The 22,167-nt window shown below is 39.6% G+C and overlaps 1 protein-coding gene across 5 annotated transcripts in view; it reads right to left on the reverse strand.

The window, feature by feature from the left end:
- Positions 1 to 7,824: 7,824 nt before the first annotated feature.
- The window catches only part of LOC129492013 (uncharacterized), a 164,831-nt gene continuing 150,488 nt past the window's right edge, over positions 7,825 to 22,167 (reverse strand). For 2 of the 5 annotated variants that reach the window (XR_008660692.2, XR_010114041.1), the window contains one exon: positions 7,827 to 8,460. The gene's annotated coding sequence lies outside the window, so the exon portion shown is untranslated. Of the gene's footprint in view, positions 8,461 to 22,167 lie in introns of all 5 variants that reach the window. The other 3 variants (XR_008660690.2, XR_010114040.1, XR_008660693.2) reach the window with 2 other exon arrangements.

Raw genomic sequence — 22,167 nt, forward strand, 5'->3', positions numbered from 1 at the left:
TTGTATATAAAGATCTTCTTGTAAAACCAAACTTCAAAGGGATAGAGAATATCGTTCCTTTCCAATGAGTCTCATTAATTATCACAGCATCTCTGCAAGGGAAGCACACTGGATGGAATATTTCTCAAATGAAGAAACTGAGTGTAAAAAGGTTTGATTATTAGCAGACTAGAAAAATATAACATGGTACTTCCAGGCTCCTCTTCTAGTGTGCTAGCAACCTCCACTAGGCCATTTAGACACTCATTAAAGAAACATTTATGGAGACCCTGCTTTATGCCAGGCACTGTGCAGGGAGCCAGGAAATATCGTCCCTGGCTTGGAGGGTTCCACATGTCACTTGGTCACTAGGGAAGTTTGCAGAGTCTAAACGGGCAAACAAATACCTGTGACACAAGGTACTAAATAGAAGGATAGAAGAATGGAGAAAGAGCAAAGAAGTCACAGAAAGGAAAGCGATGATTATTTTTGCCTGGGAAGATTAAAAAAGACATTAACTGAAATCTTTAGTTCATCACAAGATTTTGACAGCCGGCATTAGCAAAGTTCTGGATTAACCCTTTGAATGAATTTGTTAAATGAGAATAAGCCTTCCCTCCACATTACTGTGTTTTCACAGTCTTACAGAATTTGTTATCCACACCCCTATCTCCACCAGCAATTCAAATGTACTATGTAGACAGTTGTCAAAATCCCCAACATTTACTCATTGCTTACCATGTACTATGCTAATGTTGGTACTATCCCATTTAATTCTCATAACAAATCTACAGGTAAAAAATGTTTGTGTCTCCATTGTACAGATGAAGGAGGTTAAAGGAATTAAGTAACTTGCCCAAGTGTTCACACTGAGAAAAATCAGATTTCAGATCACTGGTATTTAAGGAAGAGCAGCCCTTCCTCAAATTAAGGAGGGTAATTATTTGTTTTGGTTACACGTCTATTGAGTTACACAAATTAGCATTCATTTTTGGAGCTAAAAATTAATTAATAGCATTTATTTAAAAAATAGCATTTATTTAAATACAGTTAATATTCACCTTTCATGTAAATTTTTCCTGTTTCTCTCTTTGTAACACCCAAACTGCCCCTCCTCTAAAAAACACTCTTAATAGAAATGTAAATAAAATCACTAATTGTATGTCATATTATGAGCTACATAGTTGAGCTGATGGACAACAGTTCCCCAAGTTCAAAATACCCTTCATCTACGCATTAATGGTGACTTATAAAGAGGCAGCTTGGGTTTTTTTAAGCTTCAGCTCAAAATATCCTTGACTGGGTGTGTTAAACCAAAGCACCTAATTAGAGATGACTTAAAGTAATACCTTCCTTTGTCACTTAATATCTTCTAACCACGAAAATCCTGAGGTTTTTACCTGTACCACAGAAACCTCACTTCCAAAGACATGATAATCACTGTAGGCTTTTAGCCTCCTGAACTCAGACAATGTGGAATGCCAGGACTCATCTCCACCGTTTCTATAATGGAAAATTTCTGATTCCTGCAATCTTCCAGCAGAGTTAAGTAGAATCCCACAACAAATATCCATTTAGAGAAAAGTGAGTCGCCAATTAATTAATTATTCAGAGCATCGGTGTAGATGGCATTTAAATGCTCAGTTTTTAGCCTCATATTGCCTGGGTTTGAATCCCATTGCCTCTACTAAGTATGTGACATTGGGCTAGTTTTTCAAACTTGCTAAATTGAATTTACCTCATTAGTAAAATATAGATGATAACTGGTGGAGACTGAAAGTTGCCCAGAGACCTAATGGGTTTAGTTAAGATTTCAAAGAAGCCTGAATGTCTATAAATAAACGACCAGTGCCGGCACTGAAATCCTTTCTCTCACAGTAGTAGAATAATGGCTGAGTATATGCCTGCTCTACCAGACTGTATTTCCTTGTCTCTCTTACAGCCAGGTGCAGCCATGACTGAATTATCTCTAAGGGAGTAGGAATGGGAATTAGGTCAGGACACAGGGATCCTGGAGGTGCGCTCCTCATGCTCTCTTTCCCCTTTCTCCTGCCTATAGATGGTAACAACTGCAACAATTATGGAAGACACATGCTGAGGAACCACCCCAGCATCCTGGGTCCCTGGATGGAACAGAGGCGTATATTTACGAGACTTATGAGAAAAGCAGACTTCTATCCTGTTTGAGCCATGACATTTTGGCGTATTTATATAATAGTATCTAAATCATAAAATACTTACAAGGGTTGAGAAAGGTAACGCACGAGCTCTTAGCACAGTGTCTGGCACTTCATATAACAAAGCATCAGCTATTCATGTGAGAGATAGTGTAAGGGGTAACAGGGGAGCTTTGCACCCAGAATCTGTGTTCAAATTCTGGCTGTTTCTTAAAAACCTGTTTAAACTGAGAGATGCTTTGTAGTAGGGAAAGAAAGACATGAGAAGTTTCCTTCTCATTCAGGATCTGGCTGAGAAAACCTGTGGGCAAAGCTAGGGATTCTTTGCATTATTATCCTGATGTTAGTTCGTTTCTGCAGTGAAACCAAGCTACCGCAGAGTTCCAAGTGCTGTGACTCAGAAGCCCCCAGCTGACCCAGAAAACGTTCAGCCAGATTATAGAAGACACAAGGTCAAATAGATAAGAATCTAAAAGCCAAACAGAAGCCTCTAATTAATGCCAACAATCTGCTCTTTATAGCTCCAGTTTGGTCACTAGTTGACTGTTAAATTAACTGTAGTTCATTTCCTGGTATAGTCAACTTACAATTAGACATAATAATGAAGGGAAGTAATGGCATTCATTATTTAAAATAGCAAGCAATACAAAAATAATCTTATTTGGCTTTGGAATTGTGGGCATGTAGCATGTACACGTATATTTACTCTTTATCATATACACAAGGAAATGCCCCCTCCCAAAAGAATTGAAAACAATTGGTTATCTCTGTTTTTCTGTTGCTAATTTTCTATTCCTGTGATTAACTTTACACAGGACTAAAATAAAATTATTTGCCTTTTTACTAGTGTAATTATGTGAAATCATTTCTGGACTGGTATTTTATTAAAAGACATTCAAGCATCTTTTAAATCTTAACTTGACTCATCAGATTTCTTGAAAACGTGAACTGTATTTCCTCCAGCACAATCACAAGCTCCATTCTGGTTGGGCTGAAAGATAGTGCCCAGGATGCTGTTGTCCAGCTACGTCTCTCTACCCACTCCCTTCTGTGTATGTGCCCTGTTATAAAAGGAGAGTCAATGGAGAGACCTGAAATTCTTTAATGAACCGTTTTCAGTTTGGTTGTTTCATTTCTAAGGAGCTTCACTTTTAGTGGGGCTCTTCAGGAAGAAAGGTATTTAAGGACTACAGGAGACGATTTGTTTCCTAACCTTTTGACCCAAGTCAAGGGTCTGGTTTTCTCCAGGCACATTCTATTATCAACAGCAGGATATACAAGACCACAGAAGGGTACAGAGGGGATAATTAACATTGGGAGGAAAAAAGTAACCTGCACTCCATAGCTACTGATAAGAAGGCAGCAGCATTACCTCCTAAATCAGTTCCTGGAAACTCAAAGAAAGTTGGGTGAGTAAACATCATTTAATATATTCCCCTCCCTTTAAATGTTTCCCTTAAATTCTCATATTCAGCTGATGTTAAAAGCAATTTGGTAACATCTAATAACAGTGAAGATATATGTCCCTAAGGACCAGCAATTCTACTCATATATATTTATACTGAATTATCTCTAAGGGAATAGGATCTGAGCCAAACAGTATAAATGTAGACAAGCACTTACCTATACACAGAAGAACACATGCAGGTATGTGTTTACTGGGGTATTATTTAAGTAGAAAAAAGTAGAAATAGTCTAAATGTCTACCAATGAGAGAATGGAAAAATTAATTCATGAAATGGACATTCGAACTGCAGTACAAATCTATGTCTCTTTGTTTATAAAAATGTATAAATATGACTAAATATAAAAACATAATATTAAGAGAAAAAGCCAGTGGTGGACTTATATGTTAAACATAATACCGCTTATATAAAAACCAAATTGTATAAAACAAAACTCAGTACTGTTTATGAATATTTATAGCTATTATCATAGCTATACAATATTTGAATTCCAAAAAAACGTGTCGAGGATTGTTAAAACTCAAATTCAGGATAGTAATTATCTTGGGGCAGAAGGGGGAATGTAAGAAGAATGGGCTCAAGGAGAGGCACTGAGTAACTCAACAAAATTCTGAATGGTTTATTTCCTACCATCAGAATAAACCCTGCAAAACATTAAAATTTGTCAAAGTTCTGTGACGCATCTATGAGTGTTCATTATATTATTTTCTAGATTTTGCTTATGCCTGAAATATACGACTTTCCAAAAGAGTCTCTTGGCAGATGGATATGACTGGATGTCATTGCCATTGCCTCATTTCTGCTTCTGGAATGTTGGCCATTGCTTTTTCAGACAGTGGAGCTATGAGTGAGTCAGCCTGTGGTTCAGGTAAGGTCCCAAGCTCTTCTTAACTGCCATGGAGCTGCAAGCAGTAGCTAGCAATGTTGTATATCAAGGATTTATGGTCTAGACTTAGTACTGAGCATGCACTGCCTCCTATATTCCTCAAAACAATTTCAGGGAGAAAATATAATTATTATTCGCATTTTGCAGATGAAGAAACCGGGTTGCTGAGAATGATCTAGCCAAGGTTTCCTGGTGAGTGGAGAAGCCAAGAGTCAAACTATGCCCTCTTAGACTCTAGCCACCACTTTATACTCCCTCCTCATGATTGGTGTCCATTGTCTTTACAAGTAATATTGTCCAGAATTGTCAGGTTCAAAAGGTCACTTAAGTTCCCAATATAGGAGGTATGGGAATCAGTGTGTAGCAACCCTCTGACACTGGCTGTGGCTCCACAAGGAACCTCACTGCTTCACACCTGCCTGGCGCAGCTGCCACTGCATGCTCGGGACAGCACCCCCGTGAACTTGAAAGCTGTCCTCCAATAAGACCTTGATGCGTGAGTCAGATGGACCAAGGCCTCTTGTCATGATAGCTCAGGAGGCAGCTACGTTCATTCACAGTTTACATCTATTCAGCAGCAGGCCTGAAACAGAGACGTCGTAAATCCCATCAAAATCTCCTCCATTATGTGACACACTTTGTTAGAACAGAATAAGGGGTTCGGCTCTGTTGGACCAAATCGAGTTGGTCTATGTGGAGTATCACATTTTAGATTCAAATCCCTGTTAAACCCTCTGCTTAGCCTCGTGGTTAACAATATTTTTATATCTGTCTGCAGAGATGACAGGCAGCCCAGCTCTCGAGCAGGCCTAGAGGCCTCTGCACGGCTGCTTTTAGAGGCAGGCTTCATAGATGAAAGGCAGAAATCCCACCACCCCAGTGTCTCCTGATTAGCCCGGAGAAAAGCTGAATGACAAACATGTTTCCAATCTGCCTGGCCCATGCAGGGAAATGGGGCAATCTGGCCTGAAAAGGGATTTAGACTTTTGTTGTGTGCAAGGGAGGGGGGCTGGAGAAAAAAGCTGATTTAAATCCATCTACAATGCCTTCCCACTTGGTGAACTCTTAGATAAGAAACAGCCTGGCTGTGGTTCAGACCCCCACCACGCCCGTGCATCTTCCTTCTGCCTGCCTCGCCACTAGGTATTCTTGGCCCTCTCAAAGTCAGATACTATAGAGATGACTGCAACTGGTCATTTCAGAGCACTCACCCTTTTGGCCAGAAGCCTATGTGTTTGTTGATTAATAAAATTGGCATACAGCAAAATTCTCTATAGAATTTCTAGGCTAAAATAAGCATCAGTAACAAGGTATACACTACCTAGTTAGCTCTTTGGTTGCTTATGCTAATCACACTACAGTACACTAGTTTCACAGTAGTATACAATACTACATAAAATGATTGCAAGGCTTATGTGGCAAATACTGAGTTAAATACGTGATTTATTTATTGGACACATTGCATGAAAACAGAATATTTTCATTTCTCTCTTCCCGATAGAGAGAAGAGCCCCACAGGTATTGAAATCATACACAGTTGATACAGAGCTTCTTTTAACCATATAAGTCAATAAATCATCTGCCACATTTTATTACATAATTGTATATTCAGGTGGGCTGGGTTTTGGTGCTAATTTTTTTTTTTTTTTTTAACCCACAAGCCACATAGATGGCAACACTGCACTCTGATAACATTTATTCTGGCTTCAAACAAATCATCCTTTTCCTTTCTCAATGCATTCACCTGGGTATCAAACTGATGGAATAAAGGGTAGGGTTGAGGGGAGTCTGTCCCCTTCAAGAGTCACTTTCTTAGGGTGTAGTATATAAAAAGCACCTGTAAGATGGCTGCCTGCCACATGGCCATGGCTGCCTGGGTACAGCTAAGGCACCTTGCTCTGCCGGCATCAGCACAAGGCTTCTTCAAACACAATTATCAAAACAGTCCTCAGTGACCTCTTATTGCTGCCGTATTTGGGAAATAGCATTCAGATGCAGATTGGCTTAAATCCTATCAATCCATTCAACCATGTGTGTGTGTGTGCTTGAGTGTGTGCACATGTGCGTTTGTGAACACACATCACACATGTATTTGCACTTATATAAGTTCTCCGTAGGGCATTTAAACCCCCCCCAACCTAAAATGTCCAAATGAGGAGAAATGCTTATTTTCCCAGGCAACTTTGTCAATTGCTCCTGTGCTCTTCTTATAAATATTTCATAGCAAATATTTAACATGATTCTTTCCCCAATCGGATCAGCTTTGAAATGCTCCTCAAAGTGAATTCTCCCCCAACAATAGCTTGATGCAAAAGCGCTTTTTTTCTCTCTCTTAAGCACAGGGTCTGCTGCCATAGCAGCATGAATAGTTCTTATTTAATGGAAAAGAAAAGATACTTTCCATTAATCCAGTAGGCAGTGCAGGTGGGGGTGGTGACAGGCACAGCACATGCGTACCTTAGGCTTCCAGTATGGAGGCACAGCCTACCTTGACCTCCCTTCCCCCAGCATGCCTGCGATTACTACCCAGCTGACATTAGAACTGTAATGGGAAGTGACAAGTTTATGTAAATGATCCACATACAGATTTTGCTCTTGTAAAACAGAGCAGTTACTCTGGGCTTTCTAATTATTTCATGCCTCGTGGTTCTCTGATGGGGCAGAGATGACTATACTTGAAAAGTACCCTGTGATTGACAGACTTCTGTCCCCCTGGAGCTCATTAGGGCTTAGGCTTTGGAAGATGGGAAATAACCCTACCAGGCACCAAAAAAGAAAAAAAAAAAAAAGAATTCTCCCCAGCACGAGTGATTCTGTAAGATTCATTTGTTCAGATTTATGTTTTGTTGGGGAAACAGTGTTATCATAAAAGTGCACTATTGCTTTCCTGATCCAACCAGACTCTCTGCTTTGGTGCTTTTGATTTTTAAAACCTACGTTTAGAGCCACACCGGCTGTATGATGTAGAACTTGAAGGGTATGAAATGTCAGTGGAATTCTTCACAATGAACTATTCTGAAGAAGAAAGTGGGGAAGGAGGGAAGTGAGAGGAGCAATATGCCATATAGAGCAGCTATGGAATCTAACTGGACTTGAACCAGTGTTATCATTTTATAGACACAGCGTGACCTGTTCCTAAGTCAAATCCACAGAGACATCAATGAAGGGAGCAAATAAAATTGAATCATTAATTAGGAAAGTCTGACTATCCTCTCACTTGAAATACACCGTGAAGAGAAAGAGAAGAAAGTGCTGGGATGAGGGAAGATTGTGAAAAAAATATCCATAAGCTGGAAAGATTTCAAGGTTCATTTATTTTAGTCTTCCCATTTTATGGGTTAGAAAATTAAGAGGCAGAGTGGTCATATAGCTCACTAACAGTATAGCCAGTATGGACTGCAGCTTTCTACCCAGTACCCGTTTCTCTGGCGCAGAACCAGGAAGGGGATAGGATCTGGGGAGACCAGGAAACAAGGTCTCCAATGGGTAAGGTTCCAAATTAAGGAAGCCAAAATTGTTAGTCAGTCTCATTGTAGTAGGGTCAGATTTTTATCCACCGCACTGAAATATGTAAACATTGGAGCATTCTTTATGTTTCTATAACTGAGTAGTAAGGAAAAAAATACTTAAACTTCCTAATTAATGTAAGTTCAGTGTCTCTCAGTATTAAAAGTTTCATTCAGGTTGGTTTATTTTCATTCAAGTTCAATGGCCATTTGTCTTGTCTCAAAACTTCCCCAATCCCCATGACTACTTTCCTAAGAAGGCATCTGCGTATGTTATGTGCCTGTGTTGGGACTAGAGGGACTGCTTGGGCTGCCCTCTGGTCTTCTGATGCCTCTTCAGCTTGTCTGTTGTCAAGTAAATGCATATGCAGATAGCCAGCTTCCCTTCCCCTCATCAATACAAATGCAAGAAAATGTCCCTCGAACCAAAGAAATCATCTTAGAACCTAAGACAGAGAGAGAGGGGAGAGAATATTTATTCAAAACGCAATTGTGTTAAACCATGTTACTAAGATACTTTCTTTACATTTTGCAAATTTCAGTACCACCACATACCCTTATGTTGTCCTTCCCTGCCTCTATCATTGACCTCATGAAGGGATCATAAGGAAGTTTGAGTCAGTCATAAAAAATTATTACCATTAAATGCACATCTGAGCCCAACAGTATAAATTTTCACCCCCTGCTATATATAAGCAACACAGAGGCAGAAAAGAAGGCACAGAGCATGAAGGGGCGCATGTAAACCAAACCAGGCATGAGAAGATGGAAGTGTGGAAAGAAAAAGAAGGCCACTCTGTAACAGAGGCATGCCACAAAACCTCCAAGTTAAAGAATACAGAAAAGGAGGAAAGCAGCCTAACTCATTTTAGGAGGCTAATAAAACATTGATTTCTAAAACCAGTATGGACAGCACAAGAAAAAAATTGCAGGTCTATTTAACTTATGAATATAGGTGGAAAAATCCTATATAACATGTGATCTAAGTAAATATCCAATAATGTATTTAAAAACAAGCCAAGTGTGGTTTTTCCCAAAAATACTATGGTTTAATATCAGAAACCCCACTGTTAAAGGAGAAAAGAAAGAAAAACATCTATGAATGCAAAAGTGTTTCATGAAATTTATATTTCCTTGTGGTAAAACAATAACAATCTCAGTAGCCAGGAATAGAAGGGGACTTTCATTTGCTAAAGATGCTATACCAAAAAAGTAATGTCAACATGATAGCTGGTGGATAAACCTCAGGCTCTATTCCTTTAATATCTGGAACAAAACAAATTCCCTTTGTCTCTGCTGCTATATAACCTGTCATGGGATGTTCTTGCCAACAAGAATTAAAAAATAGAAAACAAGAAGGATAAAAGATTACAGGATGTGGTGGCTTGAAATATACTCACAGAGTCTTTGAAAGTTCCTTGAAAAAGTGGAAACTAATTTTTCTCCCCTTAGTTTGGACTGAATTTAGTGAATTGCTTCTAACAAATAGAATAAGGTGAAGTAATGCTGTGTCATTTCTGACACTAGGTCAGATTCCAGGATTCTTGACCTCAGAGACTGTATGTATGATCATATATGTCTATTGTTTTAAGCTGCTAAGTTTTGGGATAACTTGTTTGCAGCAATTGATAACTGGTACACCAGCACCGGAATAAAAGATATTAAATTGTCATTCATTGCTGACAGTATGATCATCTACATAGAAAATCAACAGAGCCAACAGACTATTAAAAGTAGTCAGAGTCTGGCAAATTTGCCTTAAGGCAAGATCAACTTACGAAAGTCAATAGTGTTCCCCCATCCCAGCAATAACCAGTAGAAAATTAAGTACCATTCACAATAAGAAGAGAACTGTAATGCATCTGAGAGTCAACTTTACAATAAATGTACATTTATGGAAAAAATATTAAAATTCTACTAAGAGACATAAAAGAAGACTAAATAAATGAAAACATATACCACAGTCATGGTTGCTGACTTGATATTTAAAATATTTTAATTCTTTCTCAATTAATGTATAATTTCAACACAAAGACAATAAAAATTCCAGCCAGGTTTCCCATCTGCCTGATGGCTTATTATTGCCTATCACTGTGTTCTACAAATACTGAATACTTTCAAGTAACTTCAAATACTATGCTATGCCTTTATCATTAGAATTCCTCAGGTTGCCTTTGGCTGGGTCAATATCAAGGGCCTATCTTACCTCAGTGTCCACATTTCTTTTCCAAGCCTCCACCCTATGTGCTTGGGCTCACCTTGTTATTTACTGAGCTATAAGCTTCTGTTGTGAGTTGAGTGATGATAAGAAAGGGCAAACGAGGAAGGAAGGGGAAGGAGGAGGAGTGGGAAGAGCAGGAAGGAGGAGGGCACTACAAAAATAGTAATAACAAATATGGATCCTGTGAAGACTGGACCCCTTTGAAGACAGTTTTATTATGAAGTCAAGAGACCATAAGATGGGAGGGAACCTGGTTATCAATTTATTTGAATAAACCCATGGGGCATATTTATTTGCAGTAATTAAAACTATTAGAAGTGAGAACTTTTATGCAAAGTTTAGAAAATACATCAAAAGAAAACATGTCAGAACTGTGTGGCTATTTTATTTAACAGATCAATGCAAACAACATTTTTACCATCTTCATGAATAAAATAGCAGGTTTGAAAATTATAGACTAGTTTAGATTGGCAAGGAGGTAAATATGAAATAGGGCTTTATCAAAAAAGAACACAGGATTACCTAAGCAGCAATTCTTTTTATTTGTTAGTCAAGAAAGGTTATCATTGATAAGGAATGCAGCTACAGGACATCCTGTAGTTAGGTTTCAAAAAATCATCTGATACAATGAGTAGTCAAGTAATTCAGCTATGAAAGATTTTTCCTCCATCTTTTATTTTAGATTCAGGGGCACATGTCCAGTTTTGTTACAAGAGTATATTGTGTGATGATGAGGTTTAGGGTCCAGTTGAACCCATCACCAGGTACTGAGCATAGTATGCAATAGGTAGTTTTTCAGCCCTTGTCCCCCTCCCTCCCTCCCTCCCTCCTGCCTCTAGTAGTCTCCAGCATCTATTGTTCCCATCTTTCTGACCATGTGTATCCAATGTTTAGCTCTCATTTACAAATGAAAACATACGGTGTTTGGTTTTCTGTTTCACATTAGTTCACTTAGGATATTGGCCTCCAGCTGCATCCATGTTGCTGCAAAGGACACGATTTCATTCTTTTTATGGCTGCAGAGTACTCCATGTTGTATGTGTACCACATTTTCTTTATCTAATCCTCTGTTGATGGCCACCTAGGTTGATTCCATGTCTTTGTTACTATGAATAGTGTTGTGATGAACATACAGGTGTATGTGTCTTTTTGGTAGAATGATTTATTTTCCTTTGGGTACATACTCAGTCATGAGATTGCTGAGTCAAATGGTAGTTCTGTTTTTAGTTCCTTGAGAAATCTCCAAACAGCTTTCCACAGTGGCTGAACTACTTTATATTCCACAACTATGAAGGATTTGACGTAATGCAGAGGCAAATATTGGCCCCCCCTAACTAGAATCTGCACTCCCAACATATTCACACCCTACTCCTCCTGGCTTATTTCTTTTCATGCTTTGAAACTCAACTCTGATGTCAACAGTTCTAGAATGCTTTCCTTCATCCCCCTTCCTTCCACCTCAATTTCTACTAATTGCCCCTTCTCGTGCTCGCTTCGGCAGCACATATACTAAAATTCTACTAATTGCCCCTTCTCAATTCACCTTGCATTGGCCCTTTCATAGACATGTTACCAAAGCGGAATTTGTTTATTCATCTGCTTCCCCAATAGACTGTGAGCTCTTTAAGAGCAGGAACTGTGCCTTTAATTTCTGTCTCCCAAAGACTCGATCCAGTCCCTTGAAGATAGCAGGCTCTCAATAATATTCACTCAACGAATGAATAAATGAATGCTATTTCTCTCTATAAAAGAGAATTACATGTAATCTCTACAAAGATGAAAAGAATTTGTATGCGTAAGAGAATAGTGTCACTGAGCCAAATGTGAAGGACAAGTATGAAAAGGGAAAAGAAATATGAGTGTCCAAAGGCACAAAGGAAAGTCATCAGAGACTGGAGGAGACGGAAGAGGTGGTAAGCAGGAACTTAAATAAACCATAGGAAATAAAGAAGATAGAGTTCAAGGGCCCTATAGGCAAAGAAAGGTATTTCCAGAAGCTAAGGATAAATAAGAAAGTACAAGAAGAAGACAAGAGGAACAAAGTACCCTCTGAGAAGTGAAGACAGGGTAGCGGGTTTCACTTAACCTCATCTGAGGTTTCTACAGAGGAAAGATGAATGATGAAGAAATTAGGGAAACTAACCAATTAATGCCTATACCAAGAAGGTATGGAAAGGGCAGAAATGCCAAAAAGAAGAGTGGCATAATAACAGTCAACAATTTGTTGGGCATTTTCTCAGGCCACTGTGCTAACTTGTGTGTGTTAACACATTTACTCTTCATAGGTAGGTGCTATTTTACAGATGTGGATACAATGACCCAGAGTAGTAAAATATGTTTAAATTCACAAAGTTAGCAAGTTGTGGAGATAAGACTCCAGTTCAAATCTTTCACTATCTGAAGCTCAGGACCTGAGACAAATAGGCACTGAGGGGAGGGGAAGAAGGAATGACTTACGGAGGAAGCCTGAATGTACCAAGTACATCCATCAAATACAGGTAATGCATGACTCCCAGTAGAGTCCCACAATTCAGATAGCATGAGAATGTCAGAATTTGGCTTTCAGCGCTCTAAGGAAGTAACTTAAGGGAAGAAAGAGAAGAACAAATGTTTTCTTCTATGTGGTTAGGGTCAGAGAATTTCTTTGTAGGAAGAGACACAAACATGTTGAGACCTAAAGAAAATAGTACAAGCTGGTAGCAACCACCTGCATCTCTACACGGGGCCCTAGTTTCATAAGAAAGTGAGCAGGTGCTCTACATGATAAAATAGAGGGAGTAATTTAAGTTCTGGGGGGAGAAAATGCAATAAGGAGAAGAAGAAGGAAGTAGGCAAGAATGTGGCTCTATAAAGAGAGGCTGGAGGAAAAACATTCCCCCAGCCAAGAGAGCATCCCTAGAGAGATGATACAGAAAACTGAAAAGTCTAACTGGGATTTATGAAGTGTTTTATTGTGAGTTGTTAGAGTTAGGGATACAGACTCCTGTATGATCTTCAGCAAAGGCAATGAAAAACAAAATTTAACATTCTGAATATGGCTGTGTTGCTTATATAAAATGTTGAAGCATGCTAGGGCAGAATGCTGGTTTTACATTTGGTCAACAGCCTGTTTGACAAGAGGACAGCTAAATCTGGATTACATTTATAATATATGAATACTTTCAGAGCAAACCCATGAAGCATCACATATCAAAAGCCTGAAAAAGCTGAGTCATACCTTTTGTGCCAGCAATTGTACTACTTGGACCTCATCTTATGGAAGTAATAGGTGATGATTTTGCCTGCCATTATTTCAATGGAGAAAACTTGTGAGGAATATAAACTGCCCAAAGTGATTGGTTAAGTACATTGTGATAAATCCTTACAATTGAGGACTATCTGCATGCAAAAATTACATTATAGAGTCATTCATTCATGTGGCAAGTGTTTATCAATTGCCTGCAATGTGGCCAGTGTTATTCTAGGCACAAGTGACACAGCTGAGAACAAGTAAATGTCTCTGATCTGCTGGAAATTACACTTCAGTGGAGGAGAGAGAAAAACAACATGCAAGTAAACAAATAAATAAGCAATATAATTCAGATAGTGATAAGTGCCAGGCAGAAGAAGGAAGAAAGGGAGATAGAGATTAATTCAAATGTAGAAGAAATGGCTATTTTATAAGCGTGTCCAAGGAAAGTCTCATTGAACGTAGGGTTGCCTACACACAAAGCCATGTGTCTCCTGGCCAGAGGTGTTTCCTCTTTGGGAAACATGATCTCTATGGCCGAATAGCTCAGCATTGAGAAGACAGAAGGTACACAATCCCAGGGGATTACCAGGAGAGATGGTAAGCAGGACTACTCCTACTTCCATTGGTTCCTAGATCCACGTATTCCACTTACTGGGACACGTCTTCATTTAAGTTTTTTGATTTAAAGTGACCACTGATTCGCAAGGGTTGTTCCCCATCCTGCAAGCTGGTACTGCAGCTATGCCTTCACATTCCCCTTCCGTCATTCTAGCAGGCTGGCAATATCTGGATGTGTCACATGTAGTATGACCAGTGGATCCCATGGGTATAGAAAGGAGGGTCTTGGTCTGATGTAATGTTATGTGTAATCCCATGCAGATGGACCAAACACTTCATAAGCTTTTGGAATGTGATGCTGGCTGAGATCTTGAAGACAGGAAAGGCAAACATAGGTTCGAAATATGTATCTCTTCCAGTCGAGGTGAATGCTGCTTTTTTTCAGGTAGAAGGAGCCCAATGTAGTCGACTTGCCACAGGTAGCTGGCACTGCATCTGGAACTCACAATTGATCTCTGTTATACACAGCTTGGTTGTTTGGCAATGGCAGCTATATCGTCTTTGGTTGGTGAAATTGTATAAGGATTCCTAACCCTAACTCAGCCACACAGCAAAACACTTCATAAATTTCCATTCACTTATATTTATTTCAGTAGACATTTCAGTTCTTCCCAACATTTCAGTTCTTCCAGCCTCTAAGGCTACTCTTCTGGCCAGAGAAGCTTTTCTCATCCAGCCCTCTCTCCACAGAGCTTCATTCTGGCTTGCTCACTCCTCATTTCCATTCTTAGCCTCCATGACTAATCTGTTCAAGCATTCAATGTGCCAAGACCAGGGTGATGACAGAGACTGGCTCGTGTCAACCAGGCTAAGTTATTGTGCCTACTAACCAAGTACTTACTCTCCCATGGTGGATGCTTTCTTGTGGGCATTAACAAGCAATGGAAAGACCTTTACACTGCATGGCCATTCCCATGTCGATCCACAGGCCTCTACCCCGGTCTCCTATCTTCCAATCCTCCTCCCAGGACCGTCATAAGGTGACTATTTGCCACAGCCCAAGTATGAGTCTGTGTATATTCTACCCTCAGGCCATTCTCTTTCCACACAAAGTGGGCAACCAGGTGCACCACCCAAACCTCCGTCATTGGGAGGATTTCTCCCTACTCTTGAGTATGGCAGCAGTGCAACTGCCATCCCTTTTCAGTTTACACACACAGACCACACCCGGGCTGACACAGCCACGAACAAAAGAGGGCTTATTACTCCTCTGTCAGTTTGTCATGAAGGATTCACAGGAGGCCACAGATACCAGCTGAGAGAGAAGGGCCAGCCCAACAGTTGTGGGTGGCATGGGGTCCTGGGCTACCTTGTATAGCTTCCCTGTGCTCTCCAGCCATGCTGGATCCTGGATATGCCACTTGCATCCTATGATAATTTGAACTGGGCTCATCTACCCTTACGACTTGGTGGTCTGACAGGACCCAGCTCAAGATGAATTGTTCTGGTGGCCTGATCACTTGGTGTTCCATGATCCAGCACTTCATCTCTACTAGGACACAAGGCTGGGGGCTGTTTTCAAAAGGTGTATAATTCTCCATGGCAGATGGCATACTTCTGCTCCAAAAACCCAGGGCTCTGTCATGTGAATCTTCTACTGGGGCCTGTCACAAAAACCACATGGTGTCTTTTTCCACCATGACATCTCTAATATCATAGGTTCTGCTGGATCATATGGCCCAAATGGAAGGGCTGCTTGTACCACAGCCTGGACCTGCTACAGCAAACATCCTGATTTCTACTTAAATCCAATAGCTTTTTGTGTCATCTGACATATGGATCAGAGCAGTATTTGCAAGTGTGAAATACGCTATTTCCAGAACCCAATGACGTGTTATGCTTTCTTTTTTTTATGATGGGAGATACAAGATGAAATAATTTGCTTCTTATTTTGTAGTGGGTTTGGGGATTTTCCCCATGCCCACACCACTGGATCCTCACAATTTTCACTGATGTGAAAATGCCTCTGGATCTTTGTCAAGTTTATCTCTCACTCTCTGGAGGGGATGTTGTGTCACCAACAGGCAAGCCAGCAGGATGTCATCACTACAGTGGACCCATGTGATGTCTGGCAAGCTGTTCAACCACTCAAGACTCTTCAGACAATAGTATGATAGAGGACAGGAGAGTTAATATAGTCCCAGGGCAAGATTGTAAATATAATCTTTTGCCCGTTCCAAATGAATGTGAATGGTTTTTGATCCTCTTTCCAGATCAATGACCACCTATCATGGACCTAAGACCTAGTTAATCTGCTGTAGCAAAGAGACCACACCTGACACAGCAGCTGCAGTTGTGAGTACTACATGTCTGAGTTTGCAGTAGTCCACTGTCATCCTCCAGTATCTGGTTTTTGCTGGGGCCAGACTGACGAATTAAACAGATATGTTGGGGCCCACAACCTCAGCATCTTTGCATCTTTAAAGGTGGCTGGCGTGTGATATTATTTTTTGATTGATTATTTTGGCTGGGAGTGGCGAGCGAGTTGTAGGATTCAGAGCTCCACTTGGCCTTCCCACTATGATAGATCTCATTCAAAAGTTGAGGGAATACGGGATTGTGCCAAATACAAAGTACACATGCTCCTCATTTTACAAAGGGGTTGCGTCCTGATTAACCTACCATAAGTTGAAAATATTGTTGAGTCAAAAATGCATTTAATACACCTAACCTACTGCACATCACAGTTTAGCCTAGCCTGCCTTAAATTTGCTCAGAACACTTACCTTAACCTATAATTGGGCAAAATTATCTAACACAAAGTCTATTTTATAATAAAGTGTTGATTATCTCATGTAATTTATTAAATACTATACTGAAAGTGAAAAATAGAATGTCTATGGGACTTGAAGTACAGTTTCTACTTAATGCTTATCACTTTCATACCCTCATACGGCTGAAAAATCCTATCACACCACTGTAAGTTGGGGACCGTCTGTATACCTTCTCCCATTACACGTTTGGGAACAGAGAACTGACCACCAGATGGATCCGTGGACCCAGTGGAGCCACTGTGAGCTAGGCCTGGGGCAGGATTCTACTTATTACTTGACTTCTATATGACCACATCATGATGCTTCAGGTCTTTGGATATCAATGTTAACTTTGAGCCTGTGTTTAGTTAGGTATTCCCCTTTCCCTAGTATATGGTCACCCAAATAAACGGCCATAGGTCCCTTTGAAGGAGGACTGGGGATCCGTTACCATATCTTCTTGTCATGCATGATATTGTAGCATCCTTTATCCTGGGGATGGCAGCTCCTTTGGGCAGGGGTTTCTAAGAATAAAAACTGGCTCAGGGTCAGAAAGTAAGCAAGAGACTGTGATTTTTTTTTTTTTTTTGTAAGTGTGATGGCCCTCAGTCTCTTGATCATTCATCCGTGATTACTTTTGATCGAACAGCTTGAGTAGCACCCTGTTGGCTGCCTATCTAGTTTCCCCCAGAGATAGTATATTCTATTAGCCAACTATATAATTTTCTCCTTTTTCATTTTATTTTTTAAAATTTTATTATTTTTAATTTTGGGGTACATAGTAGGTGTATATATTTATGGGGTATGTAAGCTGTTTTGATACAGGCATGCAATATGTAATAATCACATCATGGAGAATGGGGTATCCATCCCCTCAAGCATTTTTCCTTTGTATTACAAACAATCCAATTATACTCTTTTAGTTATTTTTAAATGTACAATTAAGTTATTATTGACTATAGTCACTCTATCGTACTATCAAATAGTAGGTCTTATTCATTCTTTCTATTTTTTTTGTACACATTAATCATCCCCTTCTCCTCCCCACCCCCTACTATCCTTCGCAGCCTCTGGTAACCATTCCTCTACTCTCTATCTCTATGAGTTTTATTGTTTTGACTTTTAGCACAAACGAATAAGTGAGAACATGTGCTGTTTGTCTTCCTGTGCCTGGCTTATTTCACTTAACATAGTGATCTCCAGGTCCATCCTGTTGTTGCAAATGACAGGACCTCATTCTTTTTTACAGCTGAATAGTATTCCACTGCATACACATACCACATTTTCTTTATCCACTCATCTGTTCATGGATACTTGGGTTGCTTCAAATTCCTAGCTATTGTGAACAGTGCTGCAACAAACATGGAAGAGCAGATATCTCTTCGATATGCTGATTTCCTTTCTTTTGGGCATATACCCAGCAGTGGGATTGCTGAATCATATGGTAGCTCTACTTTTAGATTTTAAGAAAACTCCAAACTATTCTCCATAGTGGTTGTACTAATTTGCATTCCCACCAATAGTGTAGGAGGGCTCCCTTTTCTCTACATTCTCACCAGCATTTGTTATTGCCTGTTTTTTAGATACAAGCCATTTTAACTGGAGTGAGATGATATGTCATTGAACCAACTACATAACTTTCTGTGGGGCAGGTCCCCCTGCACTTCATTCTGACCTTACTCAATACATTAATTGCACTGACTTGGCCTCTGTGGTCAAATGCTGCCACTTAGTCTCTAATGTTTGGGATTCTCTGATCCCCATTGCTATTGATGAAGCCATAGCACTAGTTAGTGCATTTTTCTTCTACCAATATCCCATTCCAGTTCTCCATTCAGTGAAAGCTTTAACAATGCTCTGCTTCCTTGGGCCAGGGGTTGTCTATACTCCATCCACCACCACTCACAGGGTCTTGGGGAGAAAGTGAACCAGCTAGAAACTTGTATCATAGAGTCTGCTTTCTCAGGCCACTCCCAATGTAGCTGTTATAGATTAGGCCCCCCAGAGAAAAAATTCTGAGACTGAGACTAACATATAGGAAGTTGATGAAAGAGTGCTCCTAGGGTCACGTCTCTGGAAAGGAAGCCATGGGTTGGCAGGACTGAGCAGAGCGAGAAGACGGGCTATAGTGCTGTCCCAATGAAGGCCTCAGTCTACCCTACAGGGGGTTCTGAAGCTGGAATAACCCTTAAGAATTATCCCAAGTCAGGGCAAGAGAGGCTGGCCTTTATATCCCTGCATCTTGCAGCCACTGGAAGCCTGCAGCTGATGGATATGGGTTTTCACTTCGGCAAGGCAAATACCTTCATCCAACAGTTCTAAATAGAGCAGAGGGCTAAGGGGTGCCTGCCAGCAGCATACAGATGGGTAATTAAGTCTTCTAGTTCTGAAGGGAGATCTGGGTGGGACATTATAGCATCAGCTTATCATTACTTTGAATGAACCAGAAAGATACTGAAAGTAGACCAATAAATGAAAAAAAATCAGGTTATAAAAGGATATGACTAGATGATCCCTTCTGGAATAGCAGAAGGGATATATATCTAATATTGATATAAGCTAATAATAGTTTGGCATATGAGCTACATACATACCAAGATTTCCTATCTACCTCCTGTCCCCACACATGCAGAGCCTCCCCCTGTTATCAACATCCCCCAGCAGAGGGGTAAATTTGTTACAAATGATGAACCTGTTGTCACACATGATTTTCTGATTTGTTTTTCCTCCTACATATCTACATTTTCTGATATTCCTTCAACTGATTACTTCTATAATAAAATTCTTAATTTTAAAATTTTCTGAGGATAAAATTGGTCATTATATAAGAAATTAGAAATAAAGTGTTTTTTTATTTCCCTTTATATTTTAAGCTATTTAACTTAAAAGTTTTTTTTTTTTTTTTTTTTTTTTTTTTTTTTTTTGAGATGGAGTCTTGCTCTGTCGCCCAGGCTGGAGTGCAGTGGCGTGATCTCAGCTCACTACAACCTCCTCCCATTGGATTCAAGAGATTCTCCCGCCTCAGCCTCAGGAGTAGCTGGAATTACAGGCAGCCACCACTATGCCTGGCTAATTTTTTGTATTTTTAGTAGAGACAGGGTTTCACCTTGTTGGCCAGGCTGATCTCAAACACCTGACCTCAGATGATCTGCCCACCTCGGCCTCCCAAAGTGCTGGGATTACAGGCGTGAGCCACCGCACTCGGCCTTAACTTAAAAGATTTAAGTTGTGACTTTTATTGATTTAAGTAGGTGAAAGTACAAACGTGAGTTAAGGAAAATATGTTGGATTGTATAACTAGTAAAAACATTCACATTGCCTAGTTCTTCTAAGATTAAAAGTTATATTGCTATCATATTGTGATTTTCATCCGTGCACCCAAAAACTTTTAATGAGAATGGTAACTCCTATTTAACTGATGGACAAAATAAAATGTAGAGAGGTAAAGGGATCCAGCCCAAGCTACACAAATTACTGGCAGAAAAGACTTCTCAGCTTCTGATTTGGAACTCCATTTTCTAATTACTCAGCTATCCTTTCTCCAAGTAAAGTTTAGGTCAAGGGCATTCAATACCCAACTCACTAGTTCTAAAATGGCCCTCTTAATTACCAGTGCTCATTAACTTTATGTGTCATTATTAGAGCAAGGAGGTGGGGAGGGAAGTGGGAGATATAAAGGAAACAGGAAGTAATAAATTAATTTCTAACCAAGGTCAGCTGTTCCCCAGAGCACAAAGCAATGGACAGTGGATTGCTCCAGGGGCTTATATTGGCAAGAAAGTTATTTTGACAAAGTTCTTATGAAGTGGACAGAAAATTCTGTCAATGACAGCAAATATTCACCAGATAAAAACTATGTTTTTTTTTTTTTTAAAAAGAGATTTGCATTTAAATATTTCCCTACAAGTCCTTTCTTCTATATGTCTGTTCTGCACAGAATAAGTTTAAACAAAAGCAACCTATAGGAAAATAGAATGAGATGATCTTGGTAAAAAGGAATCAGAGAGACAGAGAGAGAGAGAGAGACAGAGAGAGAGAAACTGAGAGAGAGACTGAAAGAGAGAGACAGAGTGATCTCCAAGCGTTCTTTCAGTTTGCCAGGCAGTTTGGACAAGCATTTCAGTTTCTATCATCCTCTTCAAGGAGCTATCAACATTTCTGAGAGTCACACATTACTATAGTCATCAGTTTAAAAAAAACCTGTTTGATATAAGCTAATAATAGTTTGGCATATGACCTACATAGATATTCAAGACTTATAACATTTTCTAAATAGACACTACAAATTCCAGAGATTTTGTAGACGAGGACAAAAAACACTTTAACTAAAGTTGACAAGAATCAACACAAAGAACCTTAAACAAGTGACCAAGCTTAATGTGCAACTGACACTAAGAGTCTCCTGAAGGGACGACACAAAGGGAGACACTCTCACCGGGGTAGTGTTCTTATTAGAAGGCTTTACCTGGACCTATTAGCAAGGCCAGCCGAGAACACTGGCCAGCATCCTCACAATGTCATTGCCATGAAAGGAGAAAAATTCACAGGTGGGAGTTGGGGGTTCTGTTTTAGATTCAAGTTGACTAAAGAGACATGACAACTAAATGTAAGGAATGATATTTGAGAAAATTCTAGATTTTTTTTTTTAAAAAGAGGTATAAAGAGTATTTTTAATAGGGTGAACTTGAATATGGACTATATATTAGATGATATTATTGTAATATAGTTTATTACTTGTCTGTGATAATGGCATTTTAGTTATATAGGAGAATGTCTTTGTTCTTAGGGGATAGGTGCTGATCTTTTTAGAGGTGAAATGTCATGGTATCTGCAACTTACTTTAAAAATGGCCAGGAAATGACTGAGCATGGTGGCTCAGCCCTGTAATTCCAGCACTTTGGGAGGCCAAGGTTGGTGGATCATTTGAGATCAGGAGTTCAAGACCAGCTTAGCCAACGTGGTGAAACCCTGTCTCTACTAAAAATACAAAACTTAGCCAGATGTGGTGGTGCACGCCTGTAATCCCAGGTACTCAGGAACCTGAGGCAGGAGAATTGCTTGAACCCAGGAGACAGAGGCTGCAGTGAGCCAAGATCGTGCCACTGCACTGAAGCCTGGGCAACAGAGTGAGGGAGACTCCATCTCAAAAAAGAAAAAAGTCAGGAAATAACTGAATGTTCATACACATAAAGAGAAATGTTTATACATGTGTATATATACACATATCTGCATGTTTATAAATACATATAAAATATATGTACATATATAGAAATGTTTATGTGTGTATATAGAAAGAGAATATGACAATATGATAAATGTTAATTAGTAA

The sequence above is a fragment of the Symphalangus syndactylus genome, chromosome 10 (assembly GCF_028878055.3).
Source record: "Symphalangus syndactylus isolate Jambi chromosome 10, NHGRI_mSymSyn1-v2.1_pri, whole genome shotgun sequence".
NCBI lineage: Eukaryota > Metazoa > Chordata > Mammalia > Primates > Hylobatidae > Symphalangus > Symphalangus syndactylus.